The sequence below is a fragment of the Sturnira hondurensis genome, unplaced genomic scaffold, assembly GCF_014824575.4.
Source record: "Sturnira hondurensis isolate 20B ecotype Veracruz unplaced genomic scaffold, ASM1482457v3 Scaffold0014384, whole genome shotgun sequence".
In the NCBI taxonomy this organism is placed as follows: Eukaryota; Metazoa; Chordata; class Mammalia; order Chiroptera; family Phyllostomidae; genus Sturnira; species Sturnira hondurensis.
Window position 1 is genome coordinate 14,410,827 of NW_028087015.1, and position 25,831 is coordinate 14,436,657.

The following is a 25,831-nucleotide window of genomic DNA, read 5'->3' on the forward strand; positions in this document are numbered from 1 at the left end:
TTTGGCGCCTCCTACCTGCCACTCACAGCCATGAACATAGCTGTCAGCATGACACAGGTATGTGTTCAGGGATGGCTGAGGAGCACAGTGGCCAACTACGTACACTGTTTGATGAAAAGTGTGCTTATGAATGTCTGCCTGTGTGTGCACACAAGCACGCATGCATGCAAGCTCACATGTGCTTGTGACATCAAATTAGTGACAGGCCATTGGTTTTAAAGGTGCCAAAGGACTCTGACCTTCCCCTATGAGGTGGATCCTTCAGCAGTTATCAGTTAATTCACCAGAATTTCATAATTAAGCCACAAAGCTAGACTTTAATATAGTTTTAGACATTTATTTCAGTGACCTTCATGAGTCCCAATAATAGTGCTATAGATGTCCATACCTAGTTCTATGTCTATATCATCTATGTCTGTAAACATATCTATCTATATATCTGTATATATGTATGTATATATATGTACCTGTTTATGTCTATATCTACGTCTATAAATCTACACGTATATTTATCTATATTTATACCTATGTCAATGTCTCTTATCTATCCACATCTATCTATCTAGCTATCAGTTATCTATTATCTATCTATCTATCTATCTATCTATTCAACTGATCCAGAAATGTGCTCCCAGCATAGCAGGAACTCCTTAAAACACATCAGTGTTGAACATGTGCACATCAGAAAACTCATTTACAGAAAGTATGATTTCAGGGTTCTGAGCCTAGCTCAGCCCCATGCCCTAATGGTCATGCTGTGCTGTGCTATTTTTACTTTTAATAACACATACTCCTTGGAGATGATACTGCTGAAATCCCACCATGACACTGACAGTGGTCCAAATGCTCATGTTGAGAAATGGTAAATGCCAAGAGGAAGTAGACATCTGACCCCACCCAGGGGAGGGCCACGTGGGTGCAGGGTCTTCATGTTGCTTCATTACTCCAGCCCTACTGTTCGGTTCTCTGCACAACTCATGGACAACCAGCTCAAAGAGAGAGACTCTGGAAGGGCTGTGCTCTCCTCCTGCCTTTGATCCACTGTGAGTGATGTTCACTCATGTGACAAGTGACAAAAACTGTTCAGAAAAGCAGCAGAGTGAGAGGCCACAGATGGACGATACGGGGATAGTCTATACTGGCTACAGCAAATCTAATCATTGAATTACTGAAAAAATGAAGAAATAAACATCTTAAATCAAATGTAGCACAATCAGAAGGTTAGAGGAGTACATTTTATCACCCTGTCAAGGGTCGTTAAAGAAGTTATGTTTCACAAAATTTAGTTGAAAACACTTCATTAAATAACTCATACGTATTAGATGCTTACCGTGTGTCAGAGTATTAAGTACTGGAAAGATAAACTCAATCAAGTCAAGGGCCTCAATGTATGAAGCAGAAAGACTATGTGTGCAAAAGAAATACTACAAAGAATCCAACCTGAAATCATCATGGAATAGACATACATGGGAATGTGGAGATGCAGAGAAGGTGCAACCCAACTGGTCTAACCATTAAGAGGGAGGACAATGGTCTGTAGAGGAGGTGACATGTGAGCTGAGAGTAGGTGAACGAGCAACTCTGCACCCATTGGACAATATGTGGAAAATTGTATCAAATACATAAAACTCTGATTGTCTAGTAGACGATGTCATTAACTTCCAGTTCTATGTCCAAATTAAAAATAAAGTTTTTGTCACTGGGCTTGAAAAATCCCAAAACACCCATCCATCTTTCTATCAATCTACCTATTCATCTTCTAAAACTCATCCATGAAAAAAATAATTATTGACAGCTTTGTATGCCTTAGTCCTTCTCTATGCCTGGAGGTGGTACGGTCATCAAAACAGGCAGCAATCCCTGCCTGTCACAGAGACTGCCTCGAGGGGAGGGCAGAAATCATACAAAGAGTGGGAATGGTGGAAAAAGCAACGCAGTATCCTGAAACCAGATGGGAAAGGGCCACAAGAAGGCACGAGAGATCCACTGTTCTGCATGGACACTGCCCACTACGACTCTCGAGGGCAATGAGGACTGAGCATCCACCGCTGGACTTAGCAGCATGGTGGTGACCAGCGACCTTGTCATGTCAGTACTGATGGAATGACTGAGCGGTCAAAATGGGTTCAGGAGAAAATGGAAACACAGGAACTAAGGATAACAAATAAAAGCAAGCATTTGTAAGGAGTCGTTCTGTAAAGAGGACAGGAGTTATAGATGGAGGGAAAATTAGGGTCAACAGTTCATTTGATTAGGATGATAGATGTCTGCATTCCTATTACAAAGATTCACTAGAGAAGGAAAAATAAAAACTGATGGTGTGGGGGGATAAAAGGTAAGAGTTCATTGTTTAAGAATGGGATACTGGTGCCTACGCTGCAGTTGAGGCCTCAAATAGAATTAGAGCAGCCACCAGATGGGATATGTGACTGGCCAGTAGGCAGCTGCCTCGTCTTTAAGACATCACTGCGGCAAGGGTGGTTTGCTATGGAAGGGAAAGGGACGGTCCTCAAAAGTTTTCTGAGCTCTGAGCTTTATATAAGCAGGGCAGTTACTACCACCAAAAAAGTCTGAACTATGATAAACTAACTTAGAGGCACCCCCGTAAATCCTCCACACTAAAAATGTAAGATCTGTTTGCTATTCTTAGATTTGGTTGTATGAAATTATGGTGGTATTTACTTCCCAGAATCTCCTGACCATCTTTCCAACCTTTGTTTTCTCTGCTTTTGTTTAACCAACAGTGGTTACTATCCAAACTTTGAGCAAAAACAAATGAAACAAAAGGACCCTGATCTTTTTTGTGTTCCATGAGGCTAAAAGAGACACAAACATACATGAAAATCACACGAAAAGCCCCAGTGGATAAAACACGAACTGACTGGGTTGGCAGCCCTGCAGCTATAAAAGCCTCTCCAATACTCTGCTCTACAGACCACAATGTAGGAAACCCCAGGTCCCCTGAAACCCCCAAATCCAAATGCAAGGTCATTTTCATGCCCTTCTGAAAGTTCTGCCAAAAAAGATCTTATGCACAGTCTAATTGAGGGGCACTTTCCTTCTGAGCACATGTAAATCTTCAAATCCAAGTAATTAACTGCACACACATGTGCCCCTCTAATGGGTGTCTGAGAATGAACAGACACATACGCCATGCCCAGCCTGAGTTGGGACACTAAATGAAGGAAAGAAAATATATTCTGAACTTGCCCACACATCTGTGAGTTACAAATATTTATAGTATTCCTAAGGCCAGCAACCTTCAAGACAATAACATACTTTGCAGACACTCACTAAAAAAAGTGAAAAAAAGAGAAAAGGTCAAAATCCCATACAAAAGAAAACAGATGGAACAAGAGCAAGGTCTTGGGAAACCTTCCAGTACGGAAATTCCAGTGCATCCTAATGTGGATAATGGAAGCAGACAACCCTCCTGCCAGTGAACTTGACCCATGAGAAGTGAAATGCACGGGACACAACAGATCAGGTCTGCACAGGCCTTTCCAGATCTTCTCATGGAGGTTTTCCATCAGCTGACTAGCCAATGAATAGGGCAAGAATAAGGAGTGGAGTCCACAGCTTTAGTATTTCTGAAATGATGAAGAATGATAGGCTAAATCTTTACCCCACAACCACACAGCGTGTTTGAGCAAGTGATGTACTCGTACCAATAATATGCATAAAAATGAACAACAAATATCACAAGGTGAAATTCCTACCAGCTCAGTGTCAGCTACTAAGACACCAACAAGTCAGTAAGCAGATTTTTTTCACATGTAGTTTCTGTCTCCAGAAACTCGGTCTGGTTTCTCGTTGCCTATTCCCCGACCCAGAAGATGTCCTCTCACTTTCCTTATTTTACAGCCAAGAAATCTAGAAAACCAAGAATACATGGATAATCGAGTTGTGGCTCAATTTGTCGGAACCCAGGTGAACCTCCAACTGAGAAAGAGCAATTAGCTAATTCTCTCTCCTTTGGAATTTATGAACCATGAAACCACTATTGCAGAAACATCGTAATGAATATTCTAGGTGAGCACGCTAACCTCAGCAGGCGAGGACACCAACCGACACATCATGCAATTTAACCAGCATTGCCTTGTCTATCAGACACACCACATAACATTAAAGGTAAACACCAAATGCTGGGTACAAGGATGAAGTGAGAGGGAAAGAACTGTGATAATGACTTATTAAGATTCAACATAATGGGTTAAGTACTATCAAGTAAAATACATCAGAGGTGGTTGTTAAAAATATAGGTAAAGGTTGTAGCACATCTCCAAATGCAGAAATGAACCTCTCTCTTTTCCTAACCAAAAGAGAAATAAATGAAAGAATTAAAAATTTTCAGTTGTCCACTGTAAATTTAGTCTCTAGAATGAAGCAATATGTAACTGAGATCTTTCATTCATACAAATATTTTAATCGTCTGAATATTCTCATTAAATTAAAATTAAGGATTGATTTTTGTCAGTGAGGAAGCACAGAGACAGAAAAAAGCTGTGAGGAAAAGCACAAAAGTCAATATGTATTCTCATATAACTGAACTGTTTTCTGAATTAAAAATTGAGTATATGTAATGAGTACATTTAATGAGTAGAAAGTAAAGAAAAAATGTATTATTTTTCTAAGCAGTGGTTGAAATAATTACTAAACATTTGGCAATACTACACTAAACTTCTTTAAATTGAAAAGGATAAAGTTTATAAGCCAATGAAGTGGAGGAAAAAAATACAACAAAAATTAATAATCTTAAAGTCTTAAAATCTGTAATAAAAATTCTGAATCTCAACAGCTCAGCAAGTATAAAACAAAAACAAACAATTCCCTCACACATGTGTGTTCTCTCACATCCACACACACATTACTTTCTCTAAGCCATAGCTAATAATCACATAAATCAACCAAATAACATACTGAGTAAACAATAGCACACATAAAAGGAAAGGAATACCAACAGATCGACAAGATAATTAATGACGATACTCGGTGAAGTTCTAGTAAAGCGAATTCTCTCACATAGAGTTGTTGAAATAGAAGTATCTGCACCACTTTCCAAAGCTGATGAGCAGTCTCACCAAAACTCCTTGGTTTTGAAATAGTACATCAACTACAGCTATTCTAATGCAGGGAACTAACCTCCAACTACAGAAAGCTCTCCAGTGACAGCTGCTCTTGCTGATGAAACACCTGCTGCACTCACCGAATTTCTGCTCTTCACAAGGTGGGAGACAGTGAGACCCACAAAAAGGTGGAAGGCGGTACTGGAATCGGGTGTGAGACGCGCATGCTTGTCGTGACCAGGTCAACACTGTCTGCTATCTTTTGTCAATTAGAAACCATACATATGTCCAGCAGAAAAGAAGGAGGGACTCACATTATCGTGTCTTTACATGATAGAATAGTATGATCTATAAATGAGGGTCATTAATAACTTTCAACAACATGATCTATTATTATTATGTATAATATACAAGCATATGTTATAACAAATGTGAAAGCAGTAAGTAAAATTTTGTTAGAATTAATTCAACCCTATAAATTACTAAGCTTTTTTAATACACTATAAAAAAAACTACATTAAGTGCCAACAGCACTTTTCTTTGGTGGAAGGATTAAAGGTGAATTTTGCCCTTCTTCTACATTCAGGGTGAGGCAAAAGTACGTTTATAGTTGTTCATATAGAAAATAATATAATTAATAACTTCTAATACAAGAATAAAGTCTGTTTCACGCACTCACTACTGTAAACCTACTTTTGCTCCACCCTGTAGTTTCTATAATGAGCATTCACTATTTGCTATTTTATTCTATTTTTTCATTCTTTCAGATTCCAAACTTCAAAATTGAAAATTTTAGATAGTGAAGATAAGGATCATAAAATGCCTGCATCCTCAATTGTAGAGTTAATTTATTTACAATTTGGAACATACTGAGATATATTCTGGTAGACTTTATAATGCATATGATTTGTGGGCAGAAAGTGTATGTTTATATGTTTATGTATGTATATTTTTAAGATGAATAGGATTATATTAAATATATTATTCTGCAATTTCTTCTTTCCAGTTGACAAGGAGCCATATATAGCCTTCCATTACTTTCATAATCATAATTTCATTTTGTATATTATTACCATTAAAGTGAGGAATGCATTTCCATCACTCATAGAGCAAGTGTTGCACACAGGTACCAGTGGCTCTTGAGAAAGGCATTGTCTCCAAAAGTTCTGCTACATCTGCAAGCCCAAGGCTCATGGCCTTTCTACAATTATTTATTTCTATGAATGAATGAATGAATGAATGAACAGAGTAGTTCTCTGCTTAAACTCCTTAAAGAAACACCAATTAATTGGTTTTTCTTTGTCCATTTTTCTAGATAAAAACCTGTAGAAAGTCAAATAGGCCTTACGGTGTCAGAGTACGCTTTTCTAAGAAAAAGTTAAATCACCCCCCCTAAAAAAATCACCTTATTTGATGCATGTGGCAAGGGGTGCCCCATGTTATCCCATGATTTAAGTATGTCAACCCTGTTCAACCTTGAGTGTCATAAAAATCTGCTTTGCTTGTAATAAAAGAGGGAGATTTCATACCAGAGCACTTTCATGCAATGTAATTGTCAGATAGCCTAAAATAACTGCCCTAACACGTGTAGGTAGCAGTATGCATGGGGTGTGAAATAAAACTGAAACCATGCGGACGAGCACACCGTGGGCCACAGGCCGCTGTGTCGATGGCACCCTGTCAAGGCTCTGGGGTTCCTGAGTTGGTTAGCCCACAATAGTCTTGCCATAAAGATTTGTCTTTCTGAAAGCTTGCCCACTGGCTGCCATTTTCACAGCAGAGGTAAGAGAAGCTCATCAGCTACCACATTATCTGAATGTACAGCGCTGGGGGATCCTTCGCTCCCCACTCAGATGCCTGACTTACCGAGGAGGAAAAGCGTGGAGTGTTTCTTCGATCATGTATCACACTTAAAGTCCACAGCCAACTGCACACTCAAGCCCAACTCTCACACACCAACACTGCAAGAAAGAAGATAAAAAAATCATCCTATTTACCCAGTTTAAAAGATGTTGTAGTCATTGCTTATCAATTCTAGAAAGTTCCATTAGTGCATGCGTGGCCAGATTAAGCTGCTTTAGGAATGTAAGACTAAAACTACAGTGACACAGGATGGCTTAAAAATGACAGGACAGTCCTGGCTTAATTACCATCTGTGAACCAATAAACTCCTCTCTTCAGAAAAGGAAAAATAAAAATTTGAATACTGTTAACATAAGAAAACAAATCTCAAGAAACAACATAAAACAAGGAAAAGGGCCATCATTTGAAATCCATTTAATTACTTTAAGTAGTTTGAACATCAAAGTCAGATGGGTTGTGCTAATTTAACCATTTTATAATGGCTTTTTTGTGCCTTTTTTTGGAATGCAATATCCTAATTAATACATTTTAAAAATAGAAGATTAAAGGCAGAAGTTGTAGAATAAGCTAATACTAAAACTTTGACTTTGTATTTTTATTTACACGTTCATTTATTTATTGCACAATGTGAAACTTTATAGAAAAAAATTATAAACCATAAAAATGATTCACTTTACTAAAACCAAACCAAGACATCCAATCTCTTCATCCAACTTAACATGCGAAAACACTGAAAACATGAGGTTCTTGTGTGATAGAAAGTCTACCACAAAATACCACCCCCCCTACAGCCATGTGTTCCAAAAAATGGGACTCTCTCCATCTCTTATTAATAAAGGAAATGTGTTCATTGTTAAAGACTCCTGTGACTTCAAATACTGCACTTCAGGGCTCATGCTTTCTCTATTGTCCTTCTTCACAGTTTCTTTCTACTCTCCACAATTTGTAGCTTCTGGCTGCCATAAACCTGAAAACACACTGATGTTGCCTATCCAACACACAGGCAGCAGCCGAGAATGATGACAAGAAAAGGAGAACTTCCCAGAATATTCTGGAACATTCTGGCTATTTCTCTATGCAATAATTCCCACACTATCTCCTTCAGTAATTATCTAAAAGCCATCTGCCTGCTGAAAATAAACTAAATTACAGCATCTGGAATTTTGTAAAATTTTGTATCTGCTAAAGAGTAATTTTAAAGTCCCCTAGTTCAGAGGTCGGAGGGCAGCAGCTAGGTAACATTGCCTCTCTGAGTGGCTGCTGTCTCCTGGAGGTGCCTTTGGAGAGTTCATGGGAGGCAAGAAGGTGATCCAAAGCAACGCATTCAGAATTGCCCAAGAAGGCGCCCACAGCCCAGGTGCACTGACACACAGGGCGTCCTGGATCCTGGTGTGGTCCCAAAAGAGTCTTTGAAAGTTCGTGACATCATCCTTTGGAAAGGAGAAGGCACAGATGCAAACCTTTGAGGCCAAAAGAGGATAAGAGAGCTCTCCCCAAGGTAAGGAGGCATCCTCAGCCCAGGAAAAATTCCTAGGTGCGGCCAATTCTTTGTTATAACACCAATAATATCTCCTATGGGTGTGGCAACAAATATGTTAGTTGGGACTTCTCCATTAAACAGCATGTTTGAATAATGCAACTTCCTCTCTGGAGCCCTAAAATCTGTTTTATAATTACTACTAAAATTTCCTCGTACTTGTTTGTACCTTAATCAAAGTTTAAGTAGTAAAGTTGGACAGATCCACTGGTTCCTGCCATGAATACCTAGAGATTTCTATCGGCTCCCACATGTCAGAATCAAATCAAACACAGGGCTGATAATTAGGTCTGGAGGCTGAGTTTTCCTCTCCTCCCCCAGTGAGGTCATCTGCTCACTGATGAGGCCCCTTCTAGGGACATCCAAGAGTGAGGCCTGCAGAGGGTGGCCAACCTCTTAAACAGCAAAGCAGATGGAGGCCCAAAAGGACGCTGTGAGAATTCAGAACCGTTGATGCAACCGGACAACAAATATTACAGGAACAGAACATCCCTGCTGAATCCAGGCCTCTTCCTTGTGAAAAGGCAACACTCAAGGAGCAATACACCGAACACAGGATTCTCGTGGCTCACGGGACAAGGGGACAACACAACAGGGTCTAGAATCTGACGTCTAAACCAAAACTCAGTTCCAGCAGCAAGATTTGGGCAAATAATATGCCCTGAAAGGTTTTTCTATACCAGCGTTTGTATCAACAATTTAAAAAAAAAAAAAACACTTTACCGCCCTGGGGGCAAGAAGGCCAGTGAACAGCACCAGGACATTCTGCTCCCTAAGGCCCACCCCTGTCCGGGTAGGAGTTTCAGCCTCTAGAGGCATATACATCATTCAGTACAACACTCACACACATGAGCAGAAATCACAGCAGAAATCACAGCAAAGCAGTGGCCTTGAATGGGAGCTAAATTAAAGCCACAGACAATGACCCCGTCAAGTCTGAAGGCTGAACTAACCCATCCTCCCCAGTGAGGTCATACATTAGCTGATGTATAAACCATAAATCACTTCGACATCTGCTAGAAAATGGAGTAGGTATTAAAAGGACAAATCTCTAGAGGCTGGCCTCAGACTGGAGGGCGAAATATTTTAAGATGGATATTTAACTACCCATTACATAAGAAGCTGCTTGTGTTTTATTAACATGAAAACGTCTCCATTTGACTCAATCTCATATTAGTCTTATTCTTTTCTCTTTTAGCTTAGTATCATCTTTAGTAGAAAGTCCTGTGTGTCATAATTCTCCATCAGAGCTTTGCCCCCTAAAGCCCACCCCAGACACACAGTTGTGCAGAACTAGCCCCCTGCAAGGTGTTGCGATTTACAAATGATAAACCATTCCCAGAATTACCCAATAGCCACCTTCACAGGGTCTTAAATTTGTCCCTAAACTGAACTGCATGAATAAAATTTAAAAATCAGTTACAACTTCCTAAGTGATCCTCAACACATGCCTTTTTGCTAGAATATGCAACCTTCCCCCAGCCCATTCTACTTAGAATGAGGAAAAAATGTGGATTTAAACATTCTCTGGAGATCAAAGGTCAGCTGAGTGGTGGCTGTTATCCTACAGATACATGAGGCAACTTATAATTTCAGGCCAGTCTCACTAACTCAATTCAGAAACCAATGACAGTAAAATCAGAAAAAATAAAATTAAAATGGACGAGACCACCTGGCGCCATAAAGACACCTAGTGAAGGAATGGAAAGAAGGCCCACCAGGGCAGGTTTAAGAAAAGTATGAGCTGTTGGACTAGGGTTTCCCAGATTCCAAGAATTTTACCAGTGACTGTGGAGTTTGAGAGACATGCCGTCATCAGTTAAGAGGTCAGTGAACCTCCATACACAGCACACCCCATGGCCAAGGTAAGTGGGTGAAAGACAAAGCAAGAACCGAGTATGTCCTCAGTAGCTCACACCAGGCACTGTCTGATGTGTGTGCTACAGAGTTTAGTAAAGCTATGAAGTTGAGGAAAGGGAGGTTACTTCCAGGTGGAAGATCAGGGGAAGCTTTCTGGACAAAGAGAAATGTGATCTAGGCTTTGAGGATATTAGGAGTTGGTGAAGATTATTTGAGTGGGGTGCATTACAGGTGGGCAAATGGTAGATCAGATGGACAGGAAACCCTGAGAATCCTTGGATGAAAGGAAGAGCCGTGCTGGTCAGAGCCATGCTGAGTTACAGCATGAACATCTGGTCCCACCCCTAGGGCAGGTGAATTCACAGAAACCCCAATCTTGGAGCCACCTGAGATAGGAGTGAGGACTGAACTGGAGCAGGAGAGGCAAAGCAACTTTGCTAGGGTGCAATGTCAGCACCGGAGTGCAACGGGAACCATAGGTGGACAGCTGGTCTCATGCTCAAGTTTGTGGAGGAAGATAAGGAAGCAAAGACAATGAGTTCCAAGAGGGAGGCTGAGGAGCAGGGAGGGCCAGCATCATGAGTGTGTGGACAAGCAAGGTGGCCCCTGACACACACTGCAGCCAGCCATGGTCAAGTGTGAGAGAGGCTTGAAGGAGCTGCTTTATGACAAAGAAAATCACTAGAGAACACTAGCAAGAAAAAGAGACGAGACTTCACCCAAGGGAAGAAGGAGTCACTGACATCCCAGTGGAAAGCCAAAGCAAAAATGGAGTTTAGGAGAATCCATACCACAGTTCTGCAGAGGACAGACCGGGAGGGGAGAAACGGGGGCATGAAGCACTCCAAGAGAACTTTAGATTCTAAAATACTTTCCTAAAAAAGACTATAAACCATTGCCTAGTTTTGTAAGACATTAGTTGTATAGAAACAGTCAAGAAACTGAGCCTGTACTGTATGGGGAATGAATGTCTTTGAACTTAATACTGTAAACCATGAGAATCAGAATTATCTAAGAATCAAACTACAAAATAAGTGCAGGATATTACTGTCATTTGCTCATTGGTCCTATGCCTCTGGTTCAGTCAGAAGGAACTGTCTAAAGAATCCATCTCAGAGGTGTGTGGGGGTGAAGGCAATCTGTTCACTCTCTGTGCATATGGTTACCCTTTTTTACACAATCCCTAACTTCACTCTTCCAGCACTGTCAACCTCTGACTGTTTCTGTCATTCCCTCCAAATACCCGTGCCTCACTAAATGGTGCTTGAAGACATCATAGTGGACCTTCGGGTTAAATAAAGATGCTGCCTGAAAGGTGGGCTGCTGTGGGCTGGGGAGTTATCAGAAACCCCAAGCCGTTCAAGAAAGGGAAGTGCTGGTAAGAGGAACAGAGTAAGACAGCAAGGTAAAAGTGATAGACAGAAGAGGAGACCATGGGAAGGGAAGGAAGGGTGCATGCGAAAGGGAGAGAGGAGCAGCTGAAGAGAGAGGTAGGTACTCTGGGAAGGTGAAAACATTTAAGGACATAAAGGCTGGGCTCCAGGCAAGCAGGGGAGGGAGGCTCTGCTCCTAGCTGCCCCCGCATTCCTGAGCAAAAATGCCAGCATTCAAGACAACAGTGGGAATAGGAAAAGCTCGAGGTCGATGAAGAAAGCGCATGGGAAAGCTGAGTCCTGTAAGCGCCATCGCAGCGGCCACCGGTCCCTCTACTCCAGTCGAGGCTGCTGAGGGTCAGAGGCTGGCCCACAGAGCAGGGGCATTTTGATCACCACAGACATAAGATCTCTGACCACGTTTCACTCAAGGCAGGTCAGGATTCAAATTTGCAGCTGTATTTTATTTTTGTTTTTTAAATATAGGTCTGTTGATTTGTTCAATAGCCCCATCTAAACTCTGAACACTGTTTGACATTATGATGCATAAATGCTGTGCAGGGTTAGAAGGGGATGTGATGCCATGGGCCCCCTCTTGGGGTGGTTTCTGTCTGGCAGGCATTCCTCTACCCCTAGGCCAGCCTGCACTGGCTAGCCTGTGCATTCCATGCCAAAACAGCATCTACATTAAGTGACGTTTCCATAGGAAACATCAGTGCAAAGAGTTGTGGCTTTAGAAAGTTAGCAATCTTACACACAAAAAATGTGTGACAAAACAAATATATGGCATGGGGAGAGATTCAGAAATCAGTTCTTGAGAGCTGTAACTATTGCAAAAAAGTATCTAAACGTTTTGCCTTAGTTTCCATATCAGTGTATATGGCCAATAAGACACTTTCTCCCGCATTCCAGTTGAGTACAGGATATGGCGGAATGCCATGGTTACATGGAAGGGCTCTGTCCTCAATGCATTCACCCTTTGGAATACCTTTCCCCTAAATTAAAAGTGATTAGTAACCCATTGATTATTTTCTGTACAATAATGCCACATATTGGTCAAGCTCATTTAATAAAGAATCTCTTCAATAATTACCTCCTGTACATTTAAAAAAACAAGTACCACATGTCAGTTTCCCTCTTTGAACCTCGGGCTCTCCTAGGCGCCAAGTAGGAACACATGGAGACCAGCCTCAGGGATGGCTGAGGTTTCATGGACAGCGTGTCCTCACATGGGAACACAAAGCCTCCCATTTGGGTCACTGAATGATGCAATCTTTGGGCTCTGAGACCAGCAGAGGCAAATCCCACCCTCCTTAACAGAAGAGCAGGCACTCCTGAATGCTGCATCCAAGAGGAAGACACACCAGGAAGTAGGACGCGCTTCCCACTGGAAGCCTGCACACCCAGACCCCCCAAGACCCTTCTCTCCATCAGTTAGTTGTCACTATGAAATGCGGTGCCTTAGAAATATGAAGCATAACTGAGACCTATAGAAAAGAAAGGCAGAACGTGGGGGTTTTACTTCTCTCCGTGTTGACTAATCCTAACAACATTTGGGAAGAAAGAAACCCGACTGTTTTCTATTCGGTCTTTGTGTAGATCGCCCTTTGTTCAGTGTAGAAAGCAGGCTAGAACTGCTGACCTTGGAACCGATATATTAACTGGAATAAAGCTGGGTAAAATACTTCTTGGCCCTATGCTCCCTCATCAGACAAGATGTGTTCTGAACTGCTAAGAGACATGGGAGCAGAGGGAAAGAAAGGGGGCAAAAATGACTTTTTAAAAAAGCAAACAGGTTGCCAAGAAACCATCAACTGCTCAAAATGAGCAATTTCTAAAATCAGCTCTCTGGGGACACGAGGGTCTCTGAAGAGTGACTACATTCTTATTTCTGCCACCATGTGCCCAATTTTCAAAGGGCAAGATCGCTTTTCATGTAGGCAATTTTGAAGCGTTTGCACAAGCGGTCAATTTGCATGGACAATTGGGCCCTTAGCTTTCATTCTGACAGCTAAATTGATCCATCCTTTGCCGACGACATTCTCAATACTCAGAAAGAGAAGGGTGTCTGAGGCTTTTTGAAAAATGCGGTCTCTCAATTCTTGCTTCTTCGGAACAACACATGAGACAAGACTTAATTTGTAAGCTGTAGCTTACCCACACAAAAGAGTCGAGATTTAACTCTAGGTCTAAATTCAAGATACTAAGATTAAGATTTAACTCTAAAAAAATTATGTAACTACCATCATTCCTTAACTTTTTTTAAAGCGAACACGAAGGATGTGTTTGCCTATCAACCCTTTGGTCGTTGCATAGGAAGGAGGAAACATGGGCCACATGTTAAACCCACAACCGACACCAACACCTCCCCGGAATAAAGCTGAACTAAGACAAAGGTCTGCTTCAAGAGAGGGGAACAGAAAGGGGGCTTATTGATCCTGGGAAAGACGGCTGCCGGTGAAATTCATGATGAATTGTTAGTGAATTCACAATGGGTTAAATCACTCCAAAAAATATTTTCCTAAAAGAGCAGATAGATTTCTTTAAAAGTTTCTAGCTACAAAGGATGCTCTCTCCAGCTCAATACAGAGAAAGGAAAAGATGTTTTCCTTCAACTTGTGAAGGGCAATCAGATTAGTGCAAACACACAGCCAATCCAGCATGCACAGGGGGGGGCTGTGTCAGCCCCGGTTTTCCATGACTTAATTTATTTTACGTGCCTGGATGCTAATGCTGCTGGTTGACATGGTGTACAGTGATCTGGACCAAGCAAATTGTGTTGGACTTAGAAGTCAAACTATAGTTCTGTTTTTTGGCTTAAACCCAGCAAATACTCTAAAGTCATTTCAGAACGTTTGTCTCTCTGAAGACATAAAAAGTAAAAGGCTGTTAAATCCTGCTGACTCAGGCCCAGTGACCTGCTGGGTCTTCCATCATCAGAGGTGGTCACCGAGGCCTGAAGAAAGAAGACACATCCTATCTTTGCATTTCAGTGTGTGAGTGAGTGGGCCATTCCCCCGAAGCACTTGTTTGATGCTTCCAAGATTACAGAAGCCTTAGCACTGACTGTGTGACATAACCAGAAATCTAATTCTGTCCTATTTATCATCCTCTCAATATAAATTAGTGATAAAAATAAGAAATAGGCTACTACGCATCGAACCAGATGGTGTACTACCTTCCCATACGCACTGCTGTGTTTTGAGTGTTTACATGCGTAGGGGAATGAAAAGATTCCTTTTTTTTTATTTTTTTACATTTGGCAATGAGTCATGTCACCCATTTCAGCACAGACTGTACTGACACGTCCTCCCCACGAAGAGCCAGCACAGCTTCCCTAATGTTTAAAAACAACCCTGGCAGCTGCCTTGGATGAGTCATGAAGCCGGTCTGCCTATCCCGCAGCCTCCATCAGGGAGACATCTGATCAAATCCGACTCACTAAATGGAACCAGAAGGCTGGGCGTGTCCTCATACAAACCTGCTGGGGAAAGGAACTCTCCTTTCTAAGAGCCAAAGATCCACCTCTCATTTTCTTTCCTACACATACCCTTCAAAATTTCAGCCCAGCAACCTAACACTACCCGCACCTCTCACTCCACCTCTCACTCCGTGGTCCTTGAGGAGGGATACCACGCACCTCAAACATCACACCTGGGAGAGGAGTGCTGGATAATCTCAGGAAACTTCTGAGCTCACCAATTATTAAAGGAGCCACAGTTCCTCTCTTGCCACCACATTCAATAAAACCCCACGCCTTTGAACTGAAAGTAAAATAAACAAGACCATTTTGAAACGCACCACGTTTTACAAAATGATGCTTCATTTATTTTCCACAGACACGCTCTGCCAGCAAATGTAATAATGCAGCGAAAGCGTACAAGATGATGTCTGGACACGGTGGACCCACGAACAAGTGTCTGACGCTCACTCCCAACAGTGGGGTTGGGTTTGTGTTCTTTTCAAAAACTGTCAGGAAAACAAACCTCCACTTTGTTGGATGAACAGCATTTAACTGACCAAGGGTATTGTGGGGTTTTTTGCTTTCATTTTATATGCTACTGAGACAGTAATTCTCTCCTTGAGGTATGTATGAAGCTTATTCATGACTCTGAATCCAGAACTTTGTACTTCTTGCCCTTTAGATTATTTTACTGACCCCATCGCCCAAGTGGTTTATCCTAAGACCATTGCTACATCCCTGCTAGCTCTCTAAAATCCAGAGTGTCCCTGGTGTCCCCCTGTGATACAGTCACCTCTCCTTTGGGCCCAGGACACAGAGGCCCGCCTTCCAGATTTCTCTGTTGTGAATTTGCTGGCCTTCCCTGCCAAGAGCAGTAATCAAGTCACACTCAACTTTGAGTCCCCGAGGCCCAACCAAGTAAATACGCATGTTCAAGAAAGACATTAGATGAGGTTTCCTTCATTTGATTTCAGGGTTTGCATAAATGTAAACAGACTGGGGCACAACCCAAAAGTCAGCTTCCAAAGAGACTCTTTCAATTTGAGGTCACATTGTTTAATCTGACATTAGTCAAAATCACCCAGAAAAATAAAGCAAACTATACCTGGTAGAAATGGATGCTGCCCTGCCCTCCACCTGGTCTAGAGGGGGCCAGGCCCTTAGCAGGTGCCCAGCAAGGAGCTGGTGGATGCCGGCTGTGCTGTGCTGGAGAGAAGGTCCTGAGGAGGAAAAAAATCTCACCTTCCTGGCCAGAGGCTCTAGGCTTGCCTTGATCTCATCTTGGCTCAAAATAAAATTATCTTTCCAAATCTCTTTATAAGATTTTTTTTAGGTTTTTTACTTTTTAGGTTTTCAGGTCTCAGAAGCTTGCCGATGCTAATCAGACAGGTTGGATCCCTCCCCTCCTTTTAAACATCTCTTCAAACTCTTGGGAAATCCAAACTGATCGCAGACTCCCCTTGGCAAACATAGCAAAGTCTCCCCTATTCTTGTTGATCAAGCCAATTGGCAGATACAAGGATCCTTCTCCGGCCCTTCTGGGGAAGCTGCGTCCACTTCCCCTGCCCAATCCAGAACCTCCCTACATACTCACAGATGTCCCAGCAGACAGACAGCTGCTCTCGTGAACAGAGTCAAGACAGGAAAACGAGGCCAACCTGACAGCCAACAGTGATTGGTCAGGAAAAGACTTACCCTTTAGAAATATAAACATTATCTTCATAAATCTCATGTCTGCACTAATAACTCCCTCAGTCGTCTTGCTTTTCACAGATATCAGGTCCCCAGTGTCTGAACTGATGATGTTCCCTTGACTGGAATATTCCTTGTGTAGCAATTCTATACCCATCAGTTAAACCAAAACCCACAGTTTTGCTTCCTGGACTTACGTTCTCTCTTTAGTCCTGGGTTTCAGGCATCTTCACACAGCAGCATCCTGAGAGCACTTGACCCTGGGCTGGCTGCCTGCTCACGAGCATCCCCCCCTACTCACTCCTAAGCCCCTTCTCCCCAGTTCAGTGCAGAGCGAAGACAAGTTTAAAGGAGCTCCTTTGTCACAGTCCTGTTTTCTAGTTCATCTGTGGCTTCAGACAACATGTACGTGCCCCGGCCAAAGTGAACATAACATTATCATGAGGCTTACCAGATTAAAAACTTAGAAGCACTTTGGGTAATTTAGCACCAGAAAGTTATTATGTTCTTGGAGGCGTTTTATGGTTGACTCCAAAAAACGTGCATTTTAATCTCGACATAATTAGTTTATTTTTTTACTTGGTTAGTTCACTCTTATTTTCATCAACTACTTTTCAGGTCTATGGAAATGATGATGTGCCCTGAGAGCAGTAAGCCTAATAATTAAATCCAGAGCCTTAGGAAAGAGCTGTGTAACTCTATTCAAGACAAAGCAAGGGCACAGAAAATGAACTCAAATGACAACAGTACACAGACCTGACAAAAGTGTTAAATTAAGATGCTCCTGTTGCATTCAGCCTCTTGCCACGCCCCTTCTCTCAGAAGACACGCAGAGACACGTGTCTCTCAGCAGACACGCAGCAGCTTGGCAGAGTGCCGATGTCACATCCGTCTCTGCCTCCTCACACACCCCATCAGAGAAATCGTCGTCTCGTTACAAATGGCCCTATCACTGCAGCAGTCACTGCGAACTCTGGTGAAATCCAACCATCAACAAAACCCCTCATTCAAGTGCAGGGCTGACAGCATGGTGGGGGAGGTGATAAGGTCCTTTGTCATCATATTTGGAACAGAAATTCCTGCACTGCTGGCCGTTCACTTCTTCCCAGGTCCGGAATTGCACTGGGAGCTATACATCAGAGAAGTGACCTGAAATTTAGGTGGCAGCTGCTTTCTTCAAAGACTCCTATGGTAAACCACCAAAAGACAGTTTGATGCCATGATCTGAGGTTTGAGGGCATATTCTTTCATAAACTACTCATGCCCTTCACATTGGGTCTCTCCTGTTTTCATATTCTACAGCACAAAGGAGTCTTTCAGCGGAAGCTAAAAAGATGGAAATTGATGACCGTCTTCCCAACGTATGGAAGGGAAGGTCAGAAATGGCCAAGGTTTTACAATCTCTCTGTGCAGTACACCTTAGGAGATGCCAACTTCCCCATCCTCTTCTCTCAGCCAAGGATGGGAACCAGGTCTCCTCCTCGCAGACAAGGCACTTCCACCTGACAAGGTGTGAACACCAAGTACAAGGATGGTTCTATCTGAACCTTCAGAAGTACAGAAATCAATAACCATGATGGGAACCTGAATAACTGAATGGTTCTAGTCCTACATCTAGCCTATCTGGTGTCAAACGGTGAACTGTCCATAGAAACAGACTCTCCCTCACCCCCTTGCTTCCCCCTTCTCCACTAGCTTCATGTCCACTGGTCAGCCCTGCAGCTCAGCATGGGCGCTCCTGGGGCTCCTGACACTATGACAGACCTTTAAAGAAAGGAAGGGTGGAGAAGCTACAATGGCATGTGCCTCCCTCCCTCAAGGACATTCACTCCAGAAACTGTCACTGCTCGGAATACATCTTTATCCTGACTGAATCACCAGAGGGAGCCCCGCTTCTACTCAATGCCAGTTTGCTTTGGCAGACAAAGGGTTGTCAGGGAGCCACGTGCTTCCCAGGGCAAGCTGCTGCACAGGAATCCTAGACGGAGGGCGCGCGTGCGCGCGGGGGGGGGGGGGGGGGGGGGGGCNGGGCAGCAGCAACAGGGGCAGCAGCGTGAGAGACACTGCTGTCAATCTCCGCAAGCATGCACTGCACTTGGCGATCCACACCCATGCATCCCCCCCACCCAGATTATTCCACCCCCACCCCAGAGAGTGCCCACCAGGGCACAGCGGCTGGCACTGTCTTTCAGAGGAAGTTTCTCAGCCATGTTAAAAGAAGTTAGGGTGGGAGCCCACAAGTCAAGCCACACCCCTTACCCCAAACCAAAAAAAACCTTTCTTTTAGCTCACAGCCACACTCTCCCTAAACAAAATCGTAAAGGAGAAATTGGAGGTGCAGTGCTATATCATAAAACAGCCACTGCTATTCTCATCTTGCTGCATAAATGTGTGTAGCATCTTCACCAGCTTGTTATTCAAGGTGCTATTTATTACAAAAGTGCCACAAACACTCCTCTCCTCCAGGTCAATGCAGAAGCACTGAAGTCCACGTTCAATGATGCCATCAGCAGGACAGGCAGGAAGGATTCAGAAGCGATCTAATTCATCACCCAGGGAGAAGGCCTGCCCTGAAAGCTGATTCAGATCCTGTGGTGTCTCCCACCCGTGATGCTGCAGCCTCCAAGAACAAGTTTAAACATCTACTTTGCACCTACTGGATTCAGAGTACAAAAGGGGTTGGATAACTACAGACACTACTCTGTCACGTGGTACCTGATATTCACAAAAGCAAAGAAAATACAGTCCATCCTCATTATTCACAAATTCCATATTTGTGAACCCGCCTATTTGCTAAAATTTATTTGTAAACCCAAAATGTGCTGTTGGCTGTGAGTTCCAAGCTAATGAATCAACCCCATATTAATGAAGATGTCTTGAAACAGAAAGACCCATAGAACAAGGTTCTTTATCGATGGGTTGATGAAGACGCTGTGGCCAGAGGCTCCAGGCAGCTTGACCCACCATGTCCCCTAGGAGCAATGGTTCAGTATTAGCTAATTCAGAGTTTGCCATGACTATCCAGAGAAAGCCTGAGTACCATGAATAATGAAGGTGCACTGTAAACACTGGAAGATATGAGTCTCAGATGAAATACCAGAACAGAATCCCCAGCTCTGCACAGGAACACCTGAAGCTGTCTGACATGAAGGTGGGTGGGCTGCAAGACCGTTTGAACGTTGTGCATACCACTCAGAGAAGTAACCACCTAGATGGAGGGAGACTGGGAGTCGGGCAACAGAAACTTCAAAGGCGCAAGCTCCCGGATCACTCCTGACACACAAAATGCCGGCCCTCTCGCTCCGACTCCTGGTGCTGGCTACAAACTGCAGGGCTCCTGGTGCCTGGCTGTCTGGCGCGAACCACACCATGGGGAGAGACCTTTCTGAAGTCATCCTACAGTGAAAATTAGACCCCTCAGAAACAGAAATCCAAACAATTAGCGGGCATCAGGGATGACGAGCCAGAGGCAAGGTCACTGGCCGAATACAGGCTCTGACTTTAGTTGGCAGGACTCTGCAGAGCTCTATATAATGTGAACCAGACCCCCGTCTTCTGCATCTGATAACGATTCCCACTCCCTCTATTTGAGGGATGATTACAGTCTAAAGAGTTGATTGGGTCTCATTACACTTGAGATAATATATCCCTGACAACCCAAGCTATTAAATTGAACTTCCAAATACCCACACACGTCACACATGGCCCCTTTGACACATTCTCTTCTGTCACGCATTGAATCAGAAAGTGTTTTCTCACTACCCAGCATATAAAAGAGGAGAAGTTAACCTGGTACAGAACAGTGAGTACTGTTTTTTTTTAGTCAAGTAGAGTCTTATAACCTAATCGAGTCACTTTTAGTGCATGGAGATCCGGAACACTCAAAAACAAAACAAGCAATCTACAAACGCCACGGAATACAAAGGGCCAAGGCTTTCACTTTCTGGCTTCCTGGTGGCCTCGCAGTTCTTGTCTCCAGCAGCTACTCCCCTTTGATTATAATCTTAAGGACTATAACTACTACCTTTTAGAATGGAATTGGCTTCCTTTCAAACTACGTCCCTTCTTCTATAATAAAAAAAATGAGCTTCTTTCTCCATCTCCACCTCTACGTTGTTAGTTATCCATAGAAAGTAAGGGGGAAAAAAGAGAAATAGTTCATGCATCCTCAGGCTAAGAAAACATAAGATAAAGCAATGCACTGTTTTCCAAGTTCGAGAAGAGCAGTTTCTATCAAGATTGCAAAAAGATAAGTTGGTAGGCACTACCCATGTATTCATACAAGAACCCCTAGGAGCAATAAATCAAGTTCAAGCATTATGGATATGAGTCAGGCACCAGAAGTTTTTCTACCCCCAGCATCAGACAGGGATTTCTCTTGTCTATACCCGGAGGTTATGATTGCGGCAAACTAGCCACACCTCTCCTGGAGTTTCCTGGTTAGTTAGCATACCGTCAGTTATTTCTAGAAAAAGCGTCAAGACTGGAGGCAATGTGCCAACAGGAATGGGCCAGAACAGGAAAAGGGCTTCAAACTGGGAGCAAGCAATCCTGTAATAAGAAATCGTGAGAATTAAAAGAAATAAATGACTATTCCATCTGGCTTTCCAGCTAAACCTGGCTCTGAAAAGTCCCTGATTTCTCAGAATACTAGATGCTAAAATAAGGACATGTGTATATAAGTTAACTGAGCCCTTTAAAGAGATCCGGTGGCAACTTGAAAGGAAGGCTTAACCACTAAAGATTTAAACTGAACAGTAGAGCAATGATTGATACCTGACTAAAACTTACAGAAGACCCTTCTGGGAAGGAAGGGTGGGTCAGCAGGGGACACATTATCTGGAAAGATTCAAGTTCTCACACAGCTGAGGGGAGAAGGCGGTCAGAAGACTCAGAGGACAGGTCCCAGAAGGTGCTCTCGGAGCACTCGGACTCTGCCTGCCGATTCCAGCAGGGCCAGTGCTCTGTTCCCAACACGCCCGCAGCTCCAGTACTTCAGTTGGGGCATACATTCTAATTAAAGTAAATCTTTCTGGGTTCCCTGCAGAATTTCAACTCACCACCTTCATCTCTCAGCAGGGAGGGGGTTCCTGGCTCCACTGCTCCACAAAGAGCTGCTCTGTGCCCTTCCATACCCCCCCACCCCATCCCAGCCAAGGAGAGAAATATGTCTTGGTCACACCATTGCCTCCTTTCTCTTCTGCAACGGGCTGCAAATAATTGCCTCTGCACTCAAGAGTGTCAGGCTCTGAGTGCAGGTGAGAATCAGGACGGGGCTGGGGCAGAGGAAGAGTAATTGGAAGCAGAGAACAAAACATAACAAAAGGAGAAAATTTCAAAACCCGAACTTCCAAGGGAATTCAAGGAGAACACGAAGAGGTGAGAGGACCAGGAGAAAAGAGGAACACTCTGGTGAACAGACAGAGCAAATGAGGGACACCTGTGGCTTTGGGAACTAACAAAAAGCAGATGCGTCTGCAGTGCTGGCCTCCCGTCCCTTTCAGCCCAGTCCTAATGCGGCAGAACTGTACCCCAAACCACAAAAGCGCTGGAGCAGAGGAGGGAGATCTAAGTCGGTCCAGCTGCAATAACAAAAGCAAAAAGGTCGAACCACGAAACTTTTAAAAATAAACATTGGGATTCAAAGCAAGGGGGAAACCCAGCACTGGAAGAACTTCAAGAAGCACTGGACCTCACCAGGCAGCATTTTCAAAACCATTTGGAAACTGCCTTTCAATGAGGTGTTTAAATGACAACAGAGAGGCCGGCCTCAGAAAGAGAATGAGATCAGAGAAATCCTCAGAAGCCCCCTGCTCAGACTGTTCTACAAACGGAGTAAACCGGCCTTTTATCTCCGCAGGAAAACTTCCTTAGCCCTGAAGATGCCTTGAATCCTGCAGGACACTGAAAGTTTCTAGAGTCTTAATAACGCTACCCCCTCAAATTTCCAAGTCAATCCCAGCAAATTAAACCAACTACGTACCTATTTCAGAGCTGTTGTGAAATAATTGGTCTCCCTGCTTGTGCTAAAACCCTGCTGCGTCCAAGTTTAATTCCTAAAAATACAAATTGTGGCAGAGAAGTCCCCAAGTTAGTGAAAAACAGGAGAACATGTCATCCACTCTTTCTTAGTGGCGGTGCCAGACCAAATCTGCAGCGCGCTCCCTCTTCTTTAAGGAAAGATCCGCAGGGCCTCCCCCGAAATGGCATTGCAACTGGGTTCAAAACCTGCCACTCCTTCTCACCTGTGTAGCAAGGCCGTGTGTCATTTTGTGTTAAAACCTCCCCGAGTTTCCTCTGCTACGAAGGCAGGATAATATCAGCCACCAGGTTAGACAGGCAAGTTGTGAGCTTTCAAAACCACGCACACGGAGCTTCTCAACATGACTATCAGGACAACAAACTGTGTTCTACTCGACAACCCCAAGTCCATAACCTCACGTTTCTGGGCCTCGTTGCTTCATCTATAAAGTGAAGTTAGTGCATCAGATCATTTTCTTTGATGCCCGTCTCCGGTCTTGAAATCTACTTGTGTGGGAATTTCTTTTCTTCCCTTGTACTTTGCAACTGCAAACCTATCATGACGCTTTTTTTCTTCCTAGTTACCTTTCCAGAAAAAGAAAAAAAAAACTTAAAAAAACATCACTCGAATACCCTCTGTAGCATACAAGGACCACATGTTTAAAAAGGGTCATAGGACAAGTTTCTGTTGTAAATTACAAAGGAAAAAATGTATTCTGTAAAAAAAAATCAGCATTTCTGCTTTTATTTGAGAATAAGGAAAAGCAGTGATGTATTACAAAGTATAAAGTTCCAAAGAGCTGATAACAAACGGGTCCCATTTTGTTCCTTAGTGATAACAGTCTTGTTCTAAATCTTCAAGTCTGCTCCCTTCTAAAAATTGATCTGACCCACCTTGCAGTCTTTCTCAATGCTTCAGGATAATGCAGAGAAAGTTTAAACCTAAAGTAACTGCCCAAAACTGAGGCAAGCATTTGCCAACGAGGCACTTTCCTCAAATGTTTATCTGTACATTGTGTAAGCACATCAGTGATAAACTTGCTCATGAGATCTGGGTGGCAACCACCCATCCACCTGTGGTCCAGCAAGTATAAACTCAGGCAACGAATGTTCAGGTCGCCCATCAAACCACAAAGGCGGCTGTAAATTGCTCTGGGCCATGTGAGGTGTCCACCAGCTGAAGCTCCAGGGTTCATGGGTAACGCCTCTGCAGAAGGCTGGGTCTCCATGTTTAAGGCCAAGTCTGCTGTGAATGACATCACAGGAAGTCTGACTTGCTGTGGTGACAGTGTCAACTCCATGGAACATGTGTTAGCATCCACATTTGGGGGGTTCAATGACAACTAACGGGCAGGTATAAGAAGCTGAGAAGCTCAGACAGGAAGTCCCACAGATGTACACATTTTACAATCTGCCTATCAATAGTGACATTCTTTGAATTGGCGATGGTCAACCCTTTTCATCTCATGGCACACACAAGCTAATTACTAAAATTCTCTGACACACCAAGAAATTTTTTTTGGCAGATCTGACCACAAAAATAGGTATAATTTTGATACATTCATACCAGACAGCCATTACTGTGTCAGCTATTGTCATTATTTAATTTGACAATCTAAGGGGAAAGAGGTCAGTCGTCCTGACTAAACAGTCAGGGGTTGCATGTTTTCAAAGTTCCTGCTGCACAGCAGTGTGCCTGGCCCAGAACACCAGGCACCCTGTTTTGAAAATCGCTGCTTTAAAGCCTTGCAGATTACTCCCACCTTCAGTTAGAAGGAAAGCTCATTCCACATGGAATGGAAACTCATTCTCGTAGTCTTCAAGACCAGGCCCTTGATTTGATCTCTCTGCACAAGATAAAATATGCACCAGAGAGATTTTTATCAATGGCAATGGCAATAACTACATGAATAGGGCTTATTTTAGGCTATACATATTGCATGAGGTTAATACCTAATATGCAGTGTGAGTCTTTAAATTTGTCCATAATTACACTGCTTTCTTTCAAAATTAAATGTCTCCTGGAAAGCCATCGATGACCATGCTTGGGAGAGAACTTAAAGTGTCCCTGAGAATACCTGCCGCCACATGCTCAAGGTCCCTTGTTGTGACTGACCCCTGTCCCTGAGGGTAGGTGAGATCTGTGACTTGCTTTTACCAGTAAAACACAGCAAAGGTGACCAGATACGGGTGATAAAGTGGCTATGGTATGTTAGATTGTAGCACCACTCGGCTGGAGTTTCTTTATTCCTGGTTGGCTTTGAGGAAGCCAACAGCCATGATGCTGGAGAAGTCCACATCACAGGGAATTATGGGAAGACCCTAGGAGCCAAAGAAAGTTTCCAGCAAGAAAATAGAGCCCTCAGTCCTGCAACCACAAGAAATTCAATTCTGTGAACAACCCAAGTGAACCTAGAAACAGATCTCTCCCCAGTCAAGTCTTCAAATGAGACCTCCACCCCAGCCAACGGCCCTCGATTTGTAGCATGGCAAAGATCCCAGCTAAGAACCCAGATTCTAGACGCACAGAAACAGTGAGATCATAAAGGTGTGTTTTATGAACTCCCTCAGGGTGCTGTACTATTTTTAACTTAATAGATGACTGACGCAGATCATTAAAACTCAAGTTGTGACACACTGATTTTATTTAATATCACTTGATATTATAGTTTATTCAACTGAACTTGTCTATCATAAACTATATATACATTTAATGCCTGATTTTCATAATTTCATTTTCAACCAGCACACAAAATCAAGCATTACAGATAGCTGATTCTCACTTTCCATTCACTGCTCTGCGGTGATTCTACAGGAAGTTTGGCATTAACCAAATAAGAGAAGTAAGGACGAATAAGACTAAAATATCAACATTTGATCACTGGTTACTAACCATGAATAGTTCCATTATAAAGTGCCATATCAAATACTGTCAAAGTTTATTTTCAAAATTCTA

At 43.0% G+C, this 25,831-nt stretch overlaps 1 long non-coding RNA gene across 1 annotated transcript in view; it reads right to left on the reverse strand.

Moving 5' to 3' along the window:
- The window catches only part of LOC118998679 (uncharacterized), a 151,814-nt gene that overhangs the window by 41,064 nt on the left and 84,919 nt on the right, over positions 1-25,831 (reverse strand). Inside the window, exon 2 of the long non-coding RNA XR_005068923.1 lies at positions 6,933-7,027. This is a non-coding gene — a long non-coding RNA (uncharacterized LOC118998679). The remainder of the gene's footprint in view (positions 1-6,932; positions 7,028-25,831) is intronic.